This window comes from Leopardus geoffroyi, chromosome B3, assembly GCF_018350155.1.
Source record: "Leopardus geoffroyi isolate Oge1 chromosome B3, O.geoffroyi_Oge1_pat1.0, whole genome shotgun sequence".
NCBI lineage: Eukaryota > Metazoa > Chordata > Mammalia > Carnivora > Felidae > Leopardus > Leopardus geoffroyi.
The window spans coordinates 36,088,612-36,111,320 of NC_059337.1; positions in this window are offsets into that span (position 1 = coordinate 36,088,612).

The window sequence follows — 22,709 nt, forward strand, 5'->3', positions numbered from 1 at the left end:
CTCCCAGCCTTCCTCTGGGTCTGATGATGGTCCTTGAGGCAGAGCCAGGCCCAGAGGGAAAGAGAAAGCGGAAAGCCTACGCTTTAGAGGCCACTGTGGGGCCCGGGCTCTCTGAAGCCTCCCGAGGCCTCAGTCTGCATCCTACAGACTCCTGCCCACAACCACGCTAACAGGGCCGAGGGACAGGCCCTGCGCTGTCTGCCTGCTGGCGGCCAGAGGGCACCTCCTGCAATGCCAGTTCCTCCAACACAGTAGGATGGCTCATCATGGGAAGAGTGGAGACAGGCCTCTGGTGCCCTCTGCTGTCCTGCGCTCCTGATGGGGCTGAGGCCAGTAGGGGAAACCCAAGGCATGTCACCACCAGTGCCTGGGCGTCCCCACGGTGTCAGCGCCTCTATCTACTTCCCAAAAAGACCCAGGGCAAGCGACAGCGAAGGTTTATGTCTCGGACCTGAGTCGTCTGGGGCTCCATACTCCCCTCTGCTCCCGGGGTCCAGGCTGAGGGAGCGGCGCCATCTTGAATGTGGCTATTTCCGGGCAAGAGCCTGAAGGGCCTCAGACAGACCACGAAAACTCACACTCGCAACTCACTGGTCCCACCCCAGCACCAGGGGCCTACAGGTGCAATCCTACCTGGGGCCCAGCACTCAGAGAGCAAGAAATAATTACGGAACAGCCTTCGTGGTGGCCGATGGCCAGTTTGCTCTTGGGGTCACTACACAAGTGGCCCATTCTCCCTCTTGCAAGCAAAATGCACTCACCCCTCCCCAAGGAATACAGCCCCGGGGTCCTACCAGGCAGGACAGCACACTCAGGATGTCAGGGGGCTGTGTTGGGATCTCCGTATCAGCAGTGAGGTACGGTAATTCCTTTATCGGGTACAGAGGTGGCCTCTTGATCCAGAGACCAACAACCTAGGAACTAAAGAGATCTGCCTCCCGACCGTTCACTACTGGATGATAGAACAAGTACAAGATAACATCAGTGAATACTCGAGTCAGAAAGAGAAAACACGGGAGACGTACCTCAGCAGGCTCTGAAGGAAGGCACGTTTGCTCTGAACCAAATGTCTCCGAGTTGCTTCCGAACAACTCTGAAGAAGACACACAATTTGGGGTGGGAAATAAGGTTCGGCCTACTCCCAACACAGACTAAGTGTTTCTTCATTTGTCTAAACCTCAGTTTCCTCGTCCATAAAGTGCAGATTTTGACCTCTGTCCCTACCCGCTCTCCTTTACTCACCGCTTTTTAGCCCCTGAGGCTCCCCTCCGATGAAACCAATCCTAGGGCCCAGTTACTGAGCTGGATCACACTCCAGTCTTATTTGTTGCCTCTCCCAGGAACTTTGGCTTTTGTATGAAGACCTCTTGGGGGAGGCGGGGCCGCCTGGGTGGCTCAGTCAGTTAAGCTGCAGACTCTTGATTTGGGCTCAGATCATGATATCACACAGTTCGTGAGTTCGAGCCCTGAGTCAGGCTCTGCACTGACAGTGTGGCACCTGCTTGGGATTCTCTCTCCCTCTCTCTCTCCCCTCTCCCACCTCAAAATAAAGAAATAATCTTTAAATTAAAACTTTAAATTAAAAAAAAAAAACTTTTGGAGACTGAATAACCAAAGGAATAAATCTCTAATGGTGAAATATGAGGCAATAAGAGAGACCAAAGAGGGAATATTTTAGTAGAAGGAAGGAAGGAGACAGGGGGCACTCATGATCCACTTAGATATGAATTCTACTGTCTCTTGCTGACTTTTCATTTCCTCCTTTCGTGGGAGAAATGAGTCAAGGCCTGTCTTGAACGACAACTCTTATTACCAGAATCCTCGGGTCATTTGGGGTGGTAAAGCAGCTTTTGGGCGATGTGTGTGGGTGTGGTGCCCGCATAGGTACGCCCCCCTGCCCACCCCCGACCCCGTGTTCTCTCACTTCTGCCCAAAAGTGACTCAGGCCTAGTTTTGATCACGGCAAAATGACTGCAGCCTACGTTTCTTGACCTCAGAGAATGAAAGTGCTGGGTTTTCCCTTGGAAAGCTCTGCCCTCCTCCCCACCCCTGACCTACCTCTTTAGCCCCTGGGCTGTGATCCTCGGAAGGGGGCCTGCGTGGGATGTGTGTTTTGCCCTGTTGCTGAAGCAGAAGTCACACTCGGGAGTGATTTCCACCCTCCATGTGTCCTTGCACTAGTGGCCCCTACATGGGTTTTGGTAAACCCATGGGTTTTGGCAAAACCCCCCTTGGGTTTTGGCATCCTCCCAAGTGACAGCTTTGACTCCTAGGCCCAGCATTGGAGCCACTGCCTACCTGGCCTCCCTCCAACCTCGCTGCCCACTGCCCAAGCACCCTCCTCCTAGGACCCTCGTCTGTCCCATCATGGCCCAGTCCCTGGGCCCTAAGCAGACAATGCCCCTCATTCCCACCCGTCCTCACTACCCAACCCTGAACCTGCTTTCTCACCTTCTGCGATTTGCGGCAGATGGCTTAAACTCTCAGTATTGTGACCTCCCTGTAACATGAGATCCAAGGAGGCAAAATTCCCCAATTCTAAATCTTGCCTTTCCTTTCCTCCCTTTTAGGGTGCATCAGAAATAACAATAGCTGGGGCGCCTGGGTGGCTCAGTCGGTTAAGCGTCCGACTTCGGCTCAGGTCCTGATCTCCCGGTCCGTGAGTTCGAGCCCCGCGTCGGGCTCTGTGCTGACAGCCCGGAGCCTGGAGCCCGCTTCAGATTCTGTATCTCCGTTTCTCTCAGCCCCTCCCCTGCCCGCACTCTGTCTCTCTCTGTCTCTCTGTGTCTCTCAAAAATAAATAAACATAAAAATATTTTTTAAAACATAGCTCATGTTGGTAAAGCACTTTATAGTCTATCCAACATGGCTACATGCATTATTTCATTTAAAACCACTGACGACCCCCTGGGAGGCAATTATTTTACAGAGGCAGAAACTGAGGCTCAGAGGGGTTGAGTGACTTTTCTAAGGTCACACAGTTCGTTCCTTCTACCTCAAACCATGTCTCTCCCTCACCCTCTAGCTCATGGCTGCAATCCTCATTCCCCAGAGAGAGCACTTTTCCTGCCGGAGTCAGCAAGGATAGACTTAGTATAAGCCTTCCCTGGGCAAGGGAACCGAGAGGGACAGAGCATTAGCACACAATGAGCTGCCTTGGATCTCAGGGAACTGTAAGAAAAGAAAAAAAAAATCATGACTTTAAAGCTTGTCACAGGCTCCCCTATCCGTGGCCTGGACCTCTTGGGAGAAGCAAGGCTGGCTCTAATTGGCAAGGCCAGGTGCCCCCTCCCCCCACCCCCCACCCCAGTGACAGACCAGCGCTTCCCTGGGACCAGCACCTGGGAGGCTCCTCCCAGGGCTCCTCTCCCGGCCTGCCGCAGGTGCCGCCCAGGATCAGAAGCTAGGTGCATCCTTTCCCCACCTCGGTTTCTCTTTCTGTAAAATGGGGAGGATCCCCACTGCCCTGCCACCACTCTCTGGGAGGAATGGAGGTGAGGACCAGAGGGCCTGAGTCAGTCTCTTTACAGACGTGATATCTGAATAAAAGATAAGAGTAAGAGGGCTTCAATGCCGCCTGATAAGAGGACGCCAGAGAAGAAATCGATTCCCCGGCAAATTCTGGAGAGTTGAGTTTTCTGCATGATTAGAAGCCCCTCTGATTCGAAGTCTTGTGGCTCCAAATCCTCCTACTCTTGCAGAGAGAGAGCCTCACTGGGACTGAGTCAGGAGGTCGCTTGGCTGGGGTGCACATGCCAGGCTGCAAAGCCACACCGCCCAGGGCCTGGACCAGAGGTGACTGCAGCAGGCAGCGTCAGACGGGCTCAGGAGTGGCATTTTCAGATAAATCCCTGAGCGCCATTTGCCTTAGTTTCTTTGGTGCTTTCTCAAAGGGGTCAACTACGTAAAAACCCCAGTTACGCAGGGCCGTGATTCAATTTTATCATGGCATAGAAAGGCGTACTGGAATAAAATCCAAAATGTGTAGGACACACTAGCAGGCTGGAAATTTATGTAAGAGTTCATGTTGCAATCTCAAGTTCAAGTTCCACAGGACAGCAGGATGGAAACTCGGGCAGCATTCCCATGATGCAGTCCTGACAAGGAGTCCCTTTTCTTTGGGAAACTCGATCTTTGCTCTTATGGCCTTCTACTGATTGGACGAGGCCCACCCATGTTGTAGAGAATAATCTGCGTTACTCCAAGTCTACAGATTTAAATGTTACTCAGATCCAATAAACACCTTCGCGGCCGCATCTAGATTGGCGTTTTATGTTTTATTTATTTTTGAGAGCAAGAGAGACAGAGCACGAGCGGGGAAGGGGCAAAGAGAGAGCGGGGGACGCAGAATCCGAAACAGGCTCCGGGCTCTGAGCTGTCAGCACAGAGCCTGACGCGGGGCTCGAACTCACAGACCTCGAAATCATGACCTGAGCCGAAGTCGGACGCTTAACCGACTGAGCCACCCAGGCGGCCCATGGGGTGATAAGCCTGAGCTGGACTCCTGGCTCCCCCACTCATTAGCCCAGGGCCCCAGTGCAAGGAGTTGAATCCCTCGGAGCGGGAGTTCTGTGTCTGTCAGGAGGGGCATATAGTACCCCCAATACAGGGTTTTGTCGGGCTGACTGGGGAAGATCCGTGTGACGTGCCCAGCTCAGTGTCTGCCATAAAAGAAGCCCCCATCATCTTAGTAATGATTATTTTATTGCTTCTTCGCACACAATTAAAACTCACTAATTCAGACCTATCAGAGAGGGCAGTCAATGGCTGGAAAGTCCACATTAAAAAATAATTTAAAAATAATGTCGTTTTATTACTTTAAAATATATTACTCAATCCAGGCTAATAAAGTGTTGCATAGCGAGCCCCTGGGGGCCTTATGTTAATGAACAAATAAGAACAATGTGAGGTTAGTCTATCAATTATTGGTGTGGAAAAGGGAGTTTTTGAAAGTACTTGAAAATGCCTCCACGGAGTGTATTATCCTCCGTAGATTAAGTGTTTCCCCTGCAATCATCTTCACGCATTTTATTAATTCAACAGCTTCTCGCCACCTTGAGAGTGCTCCAGGCAACTTTGGCGAAGTGCTGACCAGACTTCCTACAAATTCTGACGCGGTGCTAACTGCGTGTAAGACATTCCGTCGAGTTAGGTCAAGACCTTTATTTTATGTTCTTTCCCTTTCCTAGAAGCCTGTTTCAGGGCGGCCATCTCAGCCTGTAGCTCCCGGAGATGGGACCGTTTCCATCAAATAGCAGGGGCTAGGCCTAGGAACTTGGGCTCTGGACTGAGCCGGCCCTGGTTCAAATCCCACCTCTGGCTCTTTTAGGCTGTGTGACTTTGGGCAAGCCACTGACCTTCTCTGGGGCACAGCAAAGACCAGTTGACCTTCACCACGGGATAGCTGTGAGATCAATTAGTGACATATCAAAAGTAGCTGAGGGGCACCTGGGTGGCTCGGTGGGTTAAGCGTCCAACTTCAGCTCAGGTCATGATCTCGCGGTTCGTGGGTTCGAGCCCCACATTGGGCTCTGTGCTGACAGCTCAGAGCCCGGAGCCTGCTTCGGATTCTGTGTCTCCCGAGCCCAGGGATTGTCATCATCATTATTAGCAACGAAAATGACAACTTAGATTTCAGGAGAGCTATCCAGCTTCTCTCCAAAGCTCCACTGAGACCATTTATATTTGAGGGAGGCAAAGGGCATCGTATCTGTCGGTTCTTTTTAGGCCTTCCGAGTTTGAATCGGGTTCGCTCGCCAGAATCGCACGCGTAAAACGAGTTCAGCCCCTGTGGAAAGGTCTTCCCTGAGTGTAGGTGCAAGTTGAGCCCCACATTCCACGGCGCGTCCGGGTGGAGAACCACCGAGAAAGGGGAGTCTCACGGGAGCCCCTGGGAGCTCATCACCCATCATTTATGAAGCACTTACTCTGGGGAGGGCCTGGGGCTTTACAGCGGCCTTTGTCCTCACCAACCTCCACCAGGGAGCTTGGGCCATTGCCCCCCACCCACCCCGGCTTCTCAGAGGAGGGAGGGGGAACTTGCCGGGGGTTCCAGAGCTGGTAAGTACTGGTTCTGGGATGTGCTCACTGCACACCAGCCTCTGAAGATGTCCTCTGTGACTGTATCTCAGACTCCACAGAGGCTCCCGCCCTTCCACGAGACCCCTCGGGTGAATTTTGTCACCCTGCTTTGAACAACCCTGACAACTCACCCACCTCTCCTAGGGCTTTGTCCACCCTTCCCTGAATGCCAGCCACACAGGAACCACCCCCCACCATGCCCCCGCTGGGACTTGTCTGATTTTGTTGACCCAGTGGTGGCCGTCAAGGCCTGTGGCTGCAGAAGGCACGTAATCCACAGCCGTGCTGACGGAATTACTAAGAACTTCCCAGAGGGCCTTTGGAGAAACTGTGTGCCTATGTGTTCTTTTAGGTGACCCCACTGTAAAGGCGGCTGCTGGAAAGTAGACAGAGGGGCTGCTACGAGCTGGGGCAACCCCAACGGCTGGTGACATTGCCCTCGTCTCCCTTCGGGCCCGGTGCCACGCCTCAGGAAAGGATGAGACAGGACTGTGGAGCCTGAGCTGAGCAGCCCCAGTGGGCGTCTGCTCCTGCAAACAGAAGAGCCCAAATACAGGCCCCTTCCCAAGGGAGCGGCCGGCTAAGAAAGATGGTGTGATGGTAACTGACCCTGCCCCTCCTCTGCCCCTGACCAAGACCCCCCACCCGGGCACGGAGACCATGCAGCCTGACCACAGATAGCCAATCAGTGGCATAAGGAGAGTGCCTGACACCCCGGCAGGCTTTTCTTTTAATGTTTATTTATTGGGGTTCCCCGGGGGGCTCAGTCGGTGAGCACCTGACTTCAGTTCAGATCATAATCTCGCGGTTCCTGAGTTTGAGCCCCGCATCGGGCTCTGTGCTGACAGCTCGGAGCCTGGAGCCTGCTTCGGATTCTGTCTGAGGGGCAGAGAGCGAGGGAGAGACAGAATCAAAAGCAGGCTCCAGGCTCCGAGCTGTCAACACAGAGCCCGATGCGGGGCTCGAACTCAGGAACCGCGAGATCACGTCCTGAGCCAAAATCGGAGGCTTCCCTGACTGCGTCACACAGGTGCCCCCCCGCCAAAACATATTTTTAATGTTTTTTTTAATGTTTACTCATTTATTTTTGAGAGAGAGAAAGAGAGAGCACGAGTGGAGGAGGGGCAGAGAGCGGAGAGAGAGAATCCCAAGCAGGCTCATCGCTCAGTGCAGAGCCTGACATGGGGCTCAGACTCACCAACTGCGCGAGATCATGACCCGGGCTGAGACCAAGAGTCGGACGCTTAACCGACTGGGCCACCCAGGTGCCCCCAACAGGTCACTTTTAAACTCAATCGTCTTCCAAACACCAAAATCGTTTTCTGTAAAAATCATGAAACACAACGAATAACAATATTATAGGTGTGCTGGACAGGCCATGTGTCAGTTCTTCAGAATCCCTGTTAACGACACGCGATTTTGAAAGCATTATGTACTTTTAACCTATCCAGACATTGTTTCATTTGCCTCCTCCTTTGTTCTTCTCCCTTTTCTCTATGGAGCACCACTGAACTCTTGCCATTTTAGGTTGGTGCAGGTGCCCCACTTGAAATTTCTCCAGAACACCTTTATGACTATGAACCAGTTGCTGGTCTCACAATACTATCACACATTGTAAGTTACTCCAAGTTCCTATAGGACACAAAAGCACAACAATTTGTATAATGGTGTTTATACATGCCCAGCAGCTTGAACTCTAATCCTTTGGTTATGGTCTGATATAATAATAATTTCTGTAAACAATTATCCAGTAACTAACAAGAGGATGTTAATAAGACTACAACGTCAGCCAAAGATACAATTTATTGATAAAAACCACTTTCTGGATTTTGTTCTTTTTAAAACAATTAAAAAAATAAGTATCAATTCAAGACACGTTATTCAAGGGGCGCCTGGGTGGTGCAGTTGGTTAAGCATCCAACCCTATCTCAGCTCAGGTCTTGATCTCAAGGTCATGAGTCCAAGCCCTGTGCTGGGCCCTTCACTAGGCATGAAGCCTACTTAAAATGTATCTATGTAAACATATGTATACAAACACATCATTCAAATTCAGTTAACTATTTCAAGCATGAACTACAATACTCACTAAGCAAAAACATAACATCTCGCAGTTCACACTCTTTGGTCGTTTCAAATGTTACTTCTTGTAAATGTTTATTTATTTTTGAAAAGAGAGCACAAAAGGGGGAAGGGCAGAGCGAGAGGGGAACAGAGACTCTGAAGCAGGCTCTGCACTGACAGCAGCGAGCCCGATGCGGGGACTGAACTTACGAACCACGAGATCATGACCTGAGCCGAGGTCGGACGCTCGGTTGACGAAGCCGCCAAGGTGTCCTGGTTGTTTCCAATTTTAAACAAAACTAAACTCGAGGGGCACCTGGGTGGCTTGATCGGTTGAGCAACTGAATCTTGATTTGGGGTCAGGTCATGATCTTGACCTTGATCTTGGGATCAAGCCCTGCATCAGGCTCTGCACTGGGTGTGGAGCCTGCTTGAGAGTCTCTCTCTCTCTCTATCTCTCAAAAAAAAAACAAAAACAAAAACAAAAAAACACACTAAACTCCAGTGACTACCTAGAGTGACTGCATTGCATTAACAAACTCACGTTATGTTTTTCATCTTTACAATAGCTATGTTGTCATTATTCATTTCGAGCTTTTAAGCTCGAGAACACAAGTTGCCACGGGGGACTGGGGACAGAGACTGCACCCGGGGAGAAAGCAAACACTTCTGCAGCCTGACAAAATAACTCTCAAAACAAATGCCTGGGGGCGGGTCCGCGTTTGGGGAGCCAACGCTTGTAACTGGGAGTCCTCCAAATTAACTTCGTTGTACAATTACAATGTTTATTAAAGGAGAGGAGGGGCGCCGAGCTGGCTCAGTCTGTGTGTGGAGCATCTGACTCTTGATTTCGGTTCAGGTCATGATCCCAGAGCCGTGGGTTCGGGCCCCAAGTCAGGCGCTGTGCCTAAGATTCTCAATCTCTCTCTCTCTCTCTCCCTCTACTCTTCTCCCCCACTCCTGTGCTCTCTCTCTCTCTCTCATTCTCAAATTAAATAAACAAATAATTTTTAAAATTTTTTAATTAAAAGAAAAAAGGAGAGGTAATAAAACCATCCTGATGTGAAGCTTATACTTGTCACTACTCATTCTTAAGGTCCACTCCCTTACACCCGATGCCAAGAAAGAATTTTCGTGGAGGAGAATTTTGTCACTGACAGTGTTTGCAATTGCCAGTGCACAGGGACAATCAAAGCAGATCAAATTTCAGTCAAATCGATTGCTTTTTTTTTTTTTTTAACTCCTCTGCACCTGCTTGTTCCCTGCACCAGAAGCCTGCGCCCATCACCCTGCCCTCAGTACCCAGGAGGAGACCCTACATGCAGCCCCCAGAAGGTGTCTTTCGAGCTGGCTCACAGCACCTACTATCCGTTTCTCCTTCACAGACGGTGAGGACCACGTGACCGATTATGTTGCCCTCCTCGCGTTGCGCCGGGAACCACATTTGTAGCTCACCGTGTAGGACCTTATGGCCTGTTAATGCCTCCCCCTTGGTGTCAGCCTAATGTCCCGGTTTCCGACTTAGTGTTTGAAAGGTCTCAGGATGACCTCCCTCGCCGCCTAATGAGCTGGCAGTGTTTTCCCGTATCAATTTGGTCTTTGGATGGCAGTGGCATGAGGGAGGGCCCCAAACCAGTTTACCACAGTCCCTACCCCTCCCTAAAGCCTTGCTCTGGGGCCTGTCTCCTTCGTGTCTATTACCCACCCCGCCTCTGAAAGCACTTGAGTTTTCAGTCCGTGTACGTGTGTTTTGTTAGCCAACTCAGGTCCAGCTGAAGGGAACCTCAGTCCCACTTAGTCCGGAGAAGACGGTGCTGTGATCTGGGATGAGGGACACGGCCAGGTCCTTTGGCATCGTCTCACCTGACCCCTCGATCACTCGCCGAGGAAAGCATCGGCACCATTTTATAACCAAGGAGTCGGAGGCTCTGAGTTCAGTGCCCCATCCCGAGTCACGAGGATTCCAGGTAGCAGAACCAGGGCGGAACCCCACGCAGGTCTGGAGGTGGCTCTGATGATCGTGGAGGGAGGGGGGAGCATACCGGGGTTCTCCCCAGGGGATGAGGGACACCCCAGAAAAGAGATGGCCTTCTACGCCTCTGCCCCGCCCCTCCCCACTTCCTGTCTCTATCCACAGCACCCGCAGAGATGCCCCGTGGGAGCCCAGGCCGTGCCTGCCCCAGGGCCACACCACAGAGAGCTGTGCAGCCTCTCAGACCTTGTCCTCAGACAGACATGTGCTGGGCTTCATGTTCTGCCGTCACTGTCTTGAAATTACTAATTTTTGAACGAGGGGCCACCCCTCCACCACCTAGACCAATAAGCGACAGTGGCCCAGCCGGCCCAAGCACCACCAGGCTCCCCCTCGCAGAGGATACCCTGCACCCAGCAAAGGCTTCTGGGAGTCACCCCCCACGGATCCTAGCTCCCCCTCACAGACATTGGTGGCCAGGGTCCTTCAGCATCACTGATACCCTAACCTCCCTGAGTTTTGTTCTGGGCAGTCACCACAGCAATGAAAGCTTGTTCCCTGCGGCTGAGTGAATCAGAAAATATTTATCAAGCACGGTGCTAGGAGCTTCGAGGGAGAATGGGTGGCTTGGCTGGACAGTCCAGTTTTAAAATAGTTTCAGTGTGGGGCGCCTGGGTGGCTCAGTCGGTTAAGCGTCTGACTTCGACTCAGGTCATGATCTCGCGGTTCGTGGGTTCGAGCCCCGCGTCGGGCTCTGGGCTGACAGCTCAGAGCCTGGAGCCTGCTTCATAGTCTGTGTCTCCCTCTCTCTCTGCCCCTCCCCTGCTAGCACTCTGTGTCTCTCTCCTTCAGAAATAAATAAACATTAAAAAACATTAAAATAGTTTTAGTAATAAATACCCTAAAAGAAGGGGGGAAGTAATATCTGTAAGCCTCTCTTTCTCTCCTGCCTTGGAAGTCATGAGGTAGGCCCAATAGTGAGGCTATACAAGCACAGACTTGGAAGCCAGGGACTTCGGGGTTTGAATCCCAGCACCTCCCCTACTAGCCGTGCCACATTACGCAAACCACTCTCCTCCCTCAGCCTCAGTTTCTCCTTTACAACACAAGAAGATTTACCCCTGCCCACCGCGCAGGGCTCTTTAAGGATGAAATGAGCTAATGTATAACAAAGAGCTTTGTTGACTGTGCAAATGTTAGGTTGTTCTTTCAATAAACATTTATTAAGCATTTACTCTGAGCCAAAGCCTGAGTTAGGCATTAGAGTCTCTCAAATGTAAACGTCCTGGGCTCACTGGGATTCATTCTTTTTTCTTCCCCCCCCCCCCCCCACCGCCCCAACTGAGGTGAAAGTCCCACCACATAAAAGTAACCATCGGAAAGAGAACAACTGAGTAGCATTTAGTGCATTCACAATATTGTGAACCAACCCCTCCAAGTTCGAAACTACATGAAGACGGTCCCTCCTAAATGTCACCCTCTTCTTAGGGTATATTTTCTCTTGCTAGCATTTTGTCCCTCTTGGGAGCTGATTTCCTGGGTTTGATACGATCCTGATGTCCCTCTGATCCCCTGTGACGCCAGACCAGCCCCCGGATCCAACCTCAAGCTTCACAAGCTGCAACCCACTTTCCTTGGCCAGCGCTAGGGAATCCAGAGCCCCGAGCCTGCCATTTTTAATTACGCCAGGGCTGGGTGAGCAGGTAATCACTGTGTATTTCAGTAAATTACCTCTCATAAAGGAGCTATCATGTTTGTTCGTGTGCCCTTCTTTCCTGGAATCAGCTCCCCGTTTTCCAGCATCGCCTCTTCCCAGCAGCCTGTGTGCTTGGCGAACGTCCGCCTCGTCGAGCTGGGGGGAGAGTCAGGTGCAGGGGGAGGGGGCGGCGTTTGGGCAAATATTGGACTTGGCCACACTTGCTGTCCATATCAGGAACCCGATTGCTGTTATTGATTGACAGATGTGGGGACCAACTGTTTGGAAAGCTGAGCCCCCTCGGATTGGGGTAGGTGTTTCGGCAAACAGCCCTAATACTAGGCAAACAGGCCTGTTGGAAGAAGTGCCTGGCATGTTAGCAGAGCAAACCAAGCACTGAGCAAACAGCTTAAAAGAATGTGGCCACCTCCACGTAACCTCGACCGAGGTATTGATCCCACTGGAGGCGGGAGAGGGGCTGCGCGGGGAACAGAGAGATACGAACCCCAGCAGAATGTAAATGTTATCTTTAAGCTGCGGCTGTCAGGGCCCTAATGGGCATCTGTTTGGAATTTGTCTTCTTGCAAATCTTTAAATCCAGGTCAGGGCCACGCGCGGAATTTAATAACAACTTTTCAGAGAGCTCGGGGCCTGGGACGGATTTCATTCTTCCTAAGTCCAACTGGGACTTTCTGCTCTTCTCAAGAGGGAGCAAGCAGCCTCAGACGGAGACTTTCTAGGTGCACGGCCCCCGCTGAACATTAGTCAGAAGGCTACAGGAGAGAAGAAGAAAGTCAGAAATAAAGGTGCTTTCTTGGATCCCCGAGCTGCCCGGACTTAAGAGCTGGTCGGTGCGAAGAATCCCAGAGTCCGTGCCAAGAAACCTGGGCTTCCCGCAGCTGCTGGCCCCACTTGGCCGGCCATCCATCCGTCCCCTCGCTGGGCTTCAGCTTCCTGCATCTTCCAAGTCGAGCACGCAGCCCCTGCTGGGCATATGCAACGGCTCGGGCCAGAAAAGCTCACTCTGGCTACACTCTGTAGCCAGAAAACACTGCCCCCCCGTATCAGGAGTTGGGCAGTTTGCTGGGACGCCCCTCCTGGACCCGAGACCCTCTGGCATTACCACGTGGCAACGGCGTGGGCCACGGCCAAGTCTGTCAACTGTTCCTCCGGGCAAGTGACTGGACAGAAGATGGAGAGGGAAGGGAATATGGGATGTTTGCAAATTCCTTGAAAAGGCTGAAAACCTCTTGGTATTTCTGTAAAGGCACAGGCTGACAAAACACCTGCTCCTCAGTATTCCAAATGAGGTAAGAGGGGCTGTTGATCAGAGATCACCACTGGCCTACAGTTTCTCCTCAACAAAAGCCATGGAAAAAAAAATAAGATCTTCACCCTTGCCCTCCCATCCCCTTCCCCAGCCTGGCCTGGTCCCCTGGTTGTGCCGATCGAGGCCAGGAGTAGGAAGTAGGTAACGTGGCCGTGCACCCCCGAACAAGGAGGGGGCAAACCCATGCTGAGCGCTGGCCCATTGGGAAGACTGATTCCTATCTTCACCTGAGGCCCTGAGCAGTGAGTAATACCCCAGAGTATTACTTGGCACTGTATCTACAAGAGTACAAGGAGTATGGTAACCATTTGGGTCCCCTCTGACTTTTGGTGTCGCGTTTCACAGTGATAAGAAGACACCAAGAAGCCTGTGGCTCAGAGAAGGGGCATTCCCAATTTTAATGGATCTTTAAACAGACACGGAATCGAAAGATAGATGTAAACAAAGCGGTCAAGGGCGTGGGCTATAGTCAAGGGCACGGGATGGAATCCCAGGTCTGCCACCTGTGAGTCGTGCAGCCACGGGCAGGCCACCTGAGTTCTTTGAGCTCAACATCCCTCCCTGTAAAATGGAAATAATAATACAAGCGATTGTTATAAGAATTAAACGGGCTACTGTGTCTCAGGCCCTCAGTGCTGCCCTTCACCCATGGTCAGCCCTCAGTAAGTAGTAGGGACTCAACACGGTCTCTGTGACATGGACAGGGCAGACCCTGGAACAAGCTGTCATTGCCAGTATAAGACTGTGGGAGATGCCCCTGTCCCCACTGAGGAAGTCCGCCAACCTAGCCTAGACAACCTACCATCCGACTGGGGTCAGCATGGAAGTTTTACCACAGAGGAGAAAAATGCCCTATGTTTCTACGAGCGTGGCCCATGAGAGCTTCTAGACTGACATCCCCCCTAGACACTTCGAGGCTTCCCGCTCCTACACACTTGACTCCAGCAGCAAGAGGGCTCTCAAGACAAAGCTCCCCATCACAGAGATGGTCTCTTGGCCTCCGCTCACAGATGGTGCAGAGGAAGCCCCAAGAAAGGGACGGGCTTGCCCAAGGGTGCGGCATAGGCCGGATAGCGAGCCAGCCACTTATGACAACAAGGAAATGGGCAGAGGAGGCTGGGTCTCCCAAGGCAGAACCACTGACAGGTTATCAGGGAGAAGTGAAAGCTGGCCTTACAACAGAAGGGGATAGTGGCCTGCTTCACCTCTACTCCCCAGACAGTTACTCATTAATCAGGGCGCCTCTACTGCAATTAGAAACAAATAAGTAAATTGTACCCGTGTTGACACCCTTGCCCTCAACCTAATGATTAACCCGCCCTCGATGAAATGACTGTCTCAACAGAGAGTGTCTCAAAACCCTCTGCTTTGGGAACAGGACAGGAAACACGAGGACGCACTAACACGGGGTAATCTATGGCGTCAGTTAAAGAGAGACAGCTAGGGGGCGCCCGGGGTGGCTCAGTCGGTTAAGCATCCAACGCTCGGTTTCGACTTAGGTCGGGATCTCACAGTTGGTGGGTTCGAGCCCCGCCTCCGGCTCCGTGCTGACAGTGTGGAGCCTGCTTGGGATTCTCTCTTGCCCTCGCTCTCTCTGCCCCTCCCTCCCCCTCAAAATAAACAAAGTTTATAAAAAAAAAAAAAGGAGAGATAACTATATTTCCCCAATCCACACAGCCTAACATATGAATAAACCCAGACGATTCCCCACCCCCCCACCCTCACTTAAGGAAAAGGCTCTTAAGAAGTCAAGATTATGTGTTTGGCCTAAGTCCACCGTGGCTGGCCTCCGATGCTCCCCGGAGCACGGGCAGAAGTCCTCCCTCCCAGCTCTCCCCGCAGCTCCAAGGGACCGTGATGCAGAGGCTCACTGTCGTGAACCAAAAACAGTAAAAAGTAAAAGGGGGAGAACTTGTTCAGTACAACTGCTGCTGTTTTCAAGGGTCAGGGAAGGATGCCCTCGCTGGCCTGAAGGCAAAAAGATAGGGCACGTGGGCACCTCCACCGCCTGCCCTGGTCACTCTCGGGTTCCAGACCTTGCCCGTGGCGGTCGGACCACGTCCGTCTTTCTTGCAGGAGAAGATGGGGCCGCTCTGCAGCCCGTCTGGGGGCAGGAGCCGGTAGGCGAGGCTTCCCAGCTGGAAAGCATGGGAAGCAGAAGGCCAGTGAGCATGAACTTGGTAAAGGGTTTCTGGGAGCCTCGCTCGGGATGGCTCAGAGTGGGCCTCTCACGCTTCCTTAATCCACAGTGGGGCCCAGAAACCCCTTGCCAAAAGCACCGGCTTTGCCTTGCCTGCTGAGACTACCCCCCTCCACTGCGGAAGCCTAGGGCACGAGGTAGAGAAGGGATGGGCCACCATCCTGCTGCTGTCGCGGTTCCCCACACCTGTCACGCTCCCGCGGCTGCTGGAGATACAGGCACTCAGAATAGGGAAAGCTGTGCCCTCCCGTGTTCCCACTTTCTCACCCCGTCGCTGTGCTCATAATTACCAACAGCTTATAGGAAAGACAATTAGACTGAGTCCCCTGATAGAATGGTTAATTATTACAAGCCAGGAAAAGAGGGAGTCGTAGACTGACCCCATCTACCTGGATGCGGTAACTAGCACTGTTTTGGAAACGCCCAGGCTAGAGCAGTGTTTTCACTGGAGAAGCAGCAGCTCATTACGATGATAATGTGAACTACACGGGGCCGGGGGCCGGGACGCAGCAGCAGCATCATCGCTGATGAATCAGGGAGAGTGCTGAGTGAGGCTAAAAAAGCTCCATTACCGATCCACCCCGCAGAGGGCCCTCCACGCGGGGCCCGGATCTAGCCCATTATGCGAAGGTCACAGTCCTCTCCTAAGCCGCTGAGTCTTCCCTACAGACTTTACAGGTCCTCAGAGCAGTGAACTTTGAAATGGGTAAGCGCAAATACGCACCGGGCCAGGACCGGCCTCATGGGCACGTGACCTGCACAGTCACCGAGGCCCAAGCTCGGAAGGAGCCCCCACGCCGTTTAATGCTCCGCCCTCCCTCTCTTGACCTTGACTTCTGAGCAGGGGCCCCCAGCACTTTCGTTTTGCACAGGGACCTGGAAATCGTGTCACCAGTCTTGCACCCAAGTCAAATTAAAAAACTAGGCGATGCTAATAGAAAGTGAGACTCAGGAATCCATATGTCAGCCCCCTTTGCCTTCATTTGAGTCAAAATGCCCCACTCTTTTAAAATTCTGGGCAAGAGAAAGTCTGAGCCACAGAATTTTTTTTTTTTTTTTTTTTTTTTTTTAGGAAAGGATTTTATTACAACAGAAACCCCTTACGAGTAAGTCTGACCCGGTCCTCGCCTCTCAACCAGCCCCTGCCCGAAAAGCACCTGTCTGACCTGCTGTGTCTGTAATCCCAAATTGAGGAGAGTCCCAGCTCAGCCCTTGAGACAGCAGCCCCCTCTACTCCATAAAAGGAAATAGGATTCGAGAGGGCAAGGGAGGGGGGCATTCCCTTCTGCTTCTCAGTTGTTTGAAAACATTTGCCCAGAGAGGACCTCTACGGCAAAAACAAGTTTTAGAAACTCTGGATCAAATAAAGTGAATGTTCTGAACTGCAGGACTTGTCAGAACCTTTAAAGAGTTGCAAGGAATTGGGACTCTGGAACACTGCACTGACAGCACTTCCCAGGCTTATTTGACTCCATTCATCTAATGAGGCAAATAATGAGTGACCCAGTCACTCAGGGGAGTGTTCACCATCAGGTCCATAGAACTGAACCTCAGGGCCTCCCACCCATCTAGATCATTCCAAGAATCTGGAAATACCCTCACCAAACGTTCACCTGGTATGGTGATCCACCCCACAAAGTCACGTTTGCAGAAGTAAGGTACTGCCATATATCCGTATTCTCAAAGAGAGCCGCTAAAATTCTACGACCTTGGGACCCCACAGAACGCACATCCTCCTCTGTCTGCATCCATCCCCAAGTCTGGAGGCCCCACCCTTACGTCATGCCACACAGCTTAAAACGTACCCACATTCCTGTTCAATATAATTTAAAAATAACTCTAGGAATTGAGTCAGAGATGGAATAATGTCATTTGTTTGGTGGACATTTTTTTTTTTTAAGAATGGTCTTTTTTTTAATGTTTATTTATTTTTGAGAGACAGAGAAAGAGAGAGAGAGGGTGAGAGAGAGAGAGAGAGCTAGCAGGGGAAGGGCAGAAAGAGGGAGAGACAGAATCCCAAGCAGGCTGGCAGCGGGGAGCCGGACTCTGGGTTCGATCCCATGAACCGTGAGATCATGACCTGAGTCAAAATCAAGAGTGGGATGCTTAACTGACTGAGCCACCCAGGTGCCCCAAGCAGACTTTAAATAAACATTGTTGCATATTGGCTTTGCTCTGTCGCAAGGAATGTGAATTTTGGAGGCAACATGTTAAAAATGTCCATGCCGTGATCACTTCCTCAGACCCCGGGGAAGCTCGAGGCCCCTGAGCACCAGGTCTACACCGCATAATGCACAAAACGGTGTCTCACTTACCAGCCGCTACCGTTTGAGAGATGCTACCCTGGATTATGTTCACGGTCATTTCCACTCCAGAGGAAATGTCTGTCTAATGTCTAACTCAGACTAAAAAGAGACTGGGGTGGTGGGAGAGAGTCTGGGTTACAGAAATCGCACTTGTATTATTGTCGAGAAACAGCAGGTTTCCTTGAACTAGGTTAACAAGGTGTTATCTAAGGAGACCTGAGGGGCTGCTTTAATTTAGGACAAGATTGTTGTGCAATTAGCTTATCAACTCTGTGTATGTAAATGAAGGCTTTTAAAGTCCTTGAAAACGGCGCCTGCTCTTAAGTAATTGAACTGTTTCCCCTGGATGCCCTTCACTCTCTCCAGCTTGGACACTTCCTCTTTTAATTAAGCATAAATGTGCAAAGCGCTGTGCCTAAGGGTTGACATGTGAGCAAGACCCAGTCCCTGCCCTCCACCCGCCTATGGTCGAATCAGGAAGTCCCTGATCCGAATCAGGAAGTCAGCAACCTTCTTCCGCAAAGGGCAAGATAGTAAATACTTCCGGCTTTGCAGACCATTTCTGTTCCAAGAACCCGACTCTGCCCTTCTAGCCCAAAAGGGGCCAGAGACAGGGCACAAATGAAGGAATGCAGCCAGGTGCTAATAAACCTTTACTTACAAAAACCAGCCGGGCTTTAGTGTGCCGCCCCCTGGTCTAATGAGAGAGACACATGCGGTATAAACCTAGTTCTGTGCTAGCCAAGTGCAGAGGGAGCGAAGAAGCAATTGATTGTTGAGGGGAAGACAGAGGCTTATGGAGCCGTTGCCTTTTGGTTTAGCCCTTTATGTTTCCCCAGCTGCTTTGTTCTTACCTGATTTTCCTCCCCCAAAAGACTGGAGCTTCTGAGGCCTGGCTTCTTCTTGTATCTTTAGCTGAGCTAAAATGGGTGCATACGTCCTGCCTAGAACATTCTGAGTCAGCATCCAGTCGAGTGAGGTTAACGTTGTAGAGTGAAGTGCGGACAGCAGGCTCTCCCCCAGGCTTCCTATACCCATTCCTGGTTTGGGAAGCCACCTTGCCTTTGAGAGGGATTACACAATGTAATCTCCTGCACGGACCCCCCGTACCCTCCGCCCTAACTCCTTTATTGTTCTTGGAGACACTTTCTCTTTGCATTTCCAATATCCAAATGCCATGTAGTTTACTGTGACTTGTTTGCTCAAGGCTGGGCAAATAAAAGGAGAAAAGAGGCTGTGAGCATCAGCGGGGCCTTAGCTATCACCTGCTCTCATCCCGAGCTTAGCAACCTTCAGGGCCCCATCCCCTAAACAGGCTGTGGGCCAAGGTTGCTTGAGATGCGGGGCTATAAAGATTGGACGGGAGACAAGGCACTTTCTGAAAGGGCTCCCGATAGCTTATCTTTAGCTCCACCAAGAACCAGGGAAATGATGACACCCTAGCAATAACAGCAGGTAAATGAATTACTCACCCACAAAAATGGGTGGGGCTGATAACAGCACAACCTAGAGATTTTTCCAGTTAGAGGTCTCACCAAGAGATATATCCTGGGGGGGGGGGGGGGGGGGGAGGGGGAGGAGGCGGTTAGCCCCTGCATCATCTCCATTAGCCCCTCTCCAAAGCCTCTCCAAATTAAAGATGTAATCTACATATTACGCATTACATCCGCTACGTGTAATCTACACGTGAGTGCAGCACACAGGCGGTGGCACAGGACCGCTACCACCCCTAAGCCCCTTCTCTAGAGACGCTCTTAGATGCCCCCCCCCCCCGCCTACGTATGGCTGGCATACACCCAGTGGGAGGCAGTGCCCATGAATCCCCCCAACATGTGTGTGACTCTCCAGGAAGCTAGAGGAAGCCAGACCAGAGAACACTGCATCCAAAATGTAACTCTTCTCAGCATATCCAACGCACTTAGCGCTGGGAAGCACCCTGCCCCTCCCTTCCTAAGCCATTCCCGACCGACCGGGAGCTGCAGTTTTTCTCATTGGCAAATGAGAAACTATCTCTGAGCCACCCTCCTGCCTCTCGTCCAGCACAGCTCCTGACTGAAGGGGAGTCCCTCTGCCGGGTGAGCCTGGACAGGGCAATCGACATGCTGCAGAGAAATCTCCCTGCCTGGACTACCCCCCTACTTCCTCTTCCCCTTCGCAGGGACTACCCAGCCTTTAAGCTCAGCCTCTAGGCTGCCTCTTCCAGGAAGCCTTCCCTTATCACCCCAGCTCTTCCAGCCCCCCTCTCAGAGCCTCTACCCTGCTTTCAGGCAGGCTCGCACAAAGTCAAACTTAATAATACCCTGTCCAATCTCACTGTCTCAGTACTCCGCATGTGTTCATTATCTCTACCCAGAGTGTGTAAGCCGTTGGCTGGAAACCATGCCTTCACTTTTAACCCCCTAAGCTCATTGCACAAAGCTACACAAACAGCAGGTGATATAAACTGTTGCCGATATAAATTCCAAGGATATAAAAAGAGTGCAAGCCCAGCAGCTTCCTCTTTTAAAAGGCGACACAGCCCTAGTAGTAACCAATACCTGTGAGGCATTGCATATTTGAAACAGACTCGCCACACTCATGATGTCAATTAATCAGCAACCCAGGGTGGGGGGGGGGGGGGAACCACTCTCACAACACAGACGTGGAAACTGAGGGCCCGGGAGAGCCTCTGATTTGCCTGAGAGCAAAGCTAGCGAGTGGCCAAGAGTTGTGATTTGCACCCAGGTCTTGGGACACCAAGCCCATTACATTTCTTCCATCATAGGGGTCTGTGAGCCTTAAAAGGCAAGAGAGGATTCAAGGGGTGCCTGGCAGTTTGGCGATCGAGCAAACCGCAACCATCGGGAAATAACATAATTTGTTGATACTGAGACGCAGGGACCACAGAGATGGTTTAAGTTTCCACCAGGCCTGGAAGAAGCAATGGGATTCAGACAAAATGGGAGGCAGGAGAGAAAAGGTGCGTGAAGGGGAGCAAGCCAAAGGTATCTGAAGGAGACGGGAGAGGTGTGGGGGCAACCACGTGGAAGAAGGGTAAGAAGAAGGCGGAGTCTGAGAAGGATAATACGGGGCCAAACTATGAGGGAGTCTTGAACCTCAAGCGGGAGATTGTGCAGGCAGTACAAAGCAGGGACAGGAGGTGGGAGGAGTTTGTGAGACCCTCCCTCTGCCGGACCCCCTGAGAGAGACCAGATGGGGAGGGGCGGGGGGGGGGGGGGAACTAAGCGGAAGTCAAGGTCGTTCCAAGCCCCCAAGTCGGAGAGACTGCTAAAATGTAGGTGCCATTAATCGACACGGGGGTGGCGAAAATTGCCACTGATTCGAACCGGGAAGGAAACAGGTGGTATCACACAATGTCAAATTTAATAATATCCTGTCGCCGTGCACTATCTCATTATGCCACACATGTTCATTATCTCCCCAGATTGGGCGCTAGCTGGCTTTTGGAAACCCTGTCTTCTTTTCTAGCCTCTGAGGCTCCTCAAGGGTTGAACACATAGCAGGGGCCCAAGAAATACCAGCGGCAATGCATCTCAATACCATAAACGGGGCGCGACCCCCAGGGTCAGTGCAGAGGCGTTTCAGAGAGACAGGCACCGCCTCGCTATGTTCGCAGAAGTATTTTTGCAGTGGCCGTCAGATGTGCCCAACGATGCCCAACAACAAAACGCTGCCCCTTGACGGAGAGAGCGTCCTGTCACTCAAGGTATTCAAGCAGAAACCAGACAACCGTCAGAAGCTCCATGGAAGGAATCCCTGCATTGGGACGGAAACCAGACAGAACAGCTCATACGGCCCCACGCCATCTCTCAGACGCTGTGGTTCTAAAATGCTGTGAATTCGATCTCCCGTCTCCTTGGCATGTCACATTCAGAAATAGCCAGACTGACTTAAAAAAAGAAATCTCCATGCCTCTTTCTATTTCTTTCAAACCCTTTAAATGTCAAGTTCCAGACCACTGTTCTGCCTTGCCGGTTGGATACCAAACCCATGAGTGCTGGGTTTAGAATAGCATGCCTGGCGTGGCCAGAGGAGGGGTCTGACTTCATGCATTCCTAATGCACGTCTATTTTTACAGCCATGAGCCGCATCGCCTTCCCTCGCTGTTCACATCAATATCACACAGGGACGCTGACACAGGGCCATCTGTCCCCGCAGACGTGTTCTTTTGGGAGGGGAGGCAGAGAGAACCGGAGAGAAATAGATATGCATTTTTGTTCTAAGTCTGAAAATTGATTTGGGCTATGATAGCGCCCAGGCTTGAGCTGGCCAGAGACGCCTTTTGCCAATGCACGTTGGGAAGAGAGCATCTCATTTTTTTTTCAACTCCTTCTGAAGCTTAGCACAGTCTGTCAGTCTACCCACACACTTATTCATTCATTCACTCCCTCATTCATTTGCCTGAGGCGTGCCAGCTCTGGGCCCCACATCCTTTCACTATGCTTGACTCTTCTGGAAGCCCCTGATGCAGGAGGGGCATGGAGGTGGGGAGGGATCGCAACGGGGAGGATGAACAGATGAGACGAGTCTTTCCTGAGCACCTCCACGACATCCAGGGCTGTGCCCACACTGAAGTCTGGCCAGGCGGCGTTTTCCCCTGAGACAGGAGTCCCTGCACTGAGGCACAAGATGAGGCCAGACTTGGGGGCCAAAGAAGGAAGGGTATCTTATGTGCTGGGGCGAAGGAGTCACCAGCGAAGTTGGGGCTCGAGGTCAGTGTAGCCATGGACTCCAGAATCTGGCCTCAGCCAGCTCTTCTGGAAGAGTCCCACACTTTAGGGGAGGAGACGTAGGAATTAATCTAAAGAGCCACACTGGGAACCGGCCCATCCGGGGCTTGATGTGGACTCTGGTTCCCAGAGTCCTTGACGGCCCCTTCCACTTTCCCATCTCCCTCCTTTGATAACACATCCACTTTTCCTTGGCTGTGCTGCTCCCCCAACCCTGTTGGTCCTGATGGACCTGTCAATCACATGACTCCACCTTCCCTAGGTAATAGTGTGGTCCAGGCCCAGCCAATCAGATCACCCCTCTGAAAGGGACTGCAGTGATTAATTCAGGGA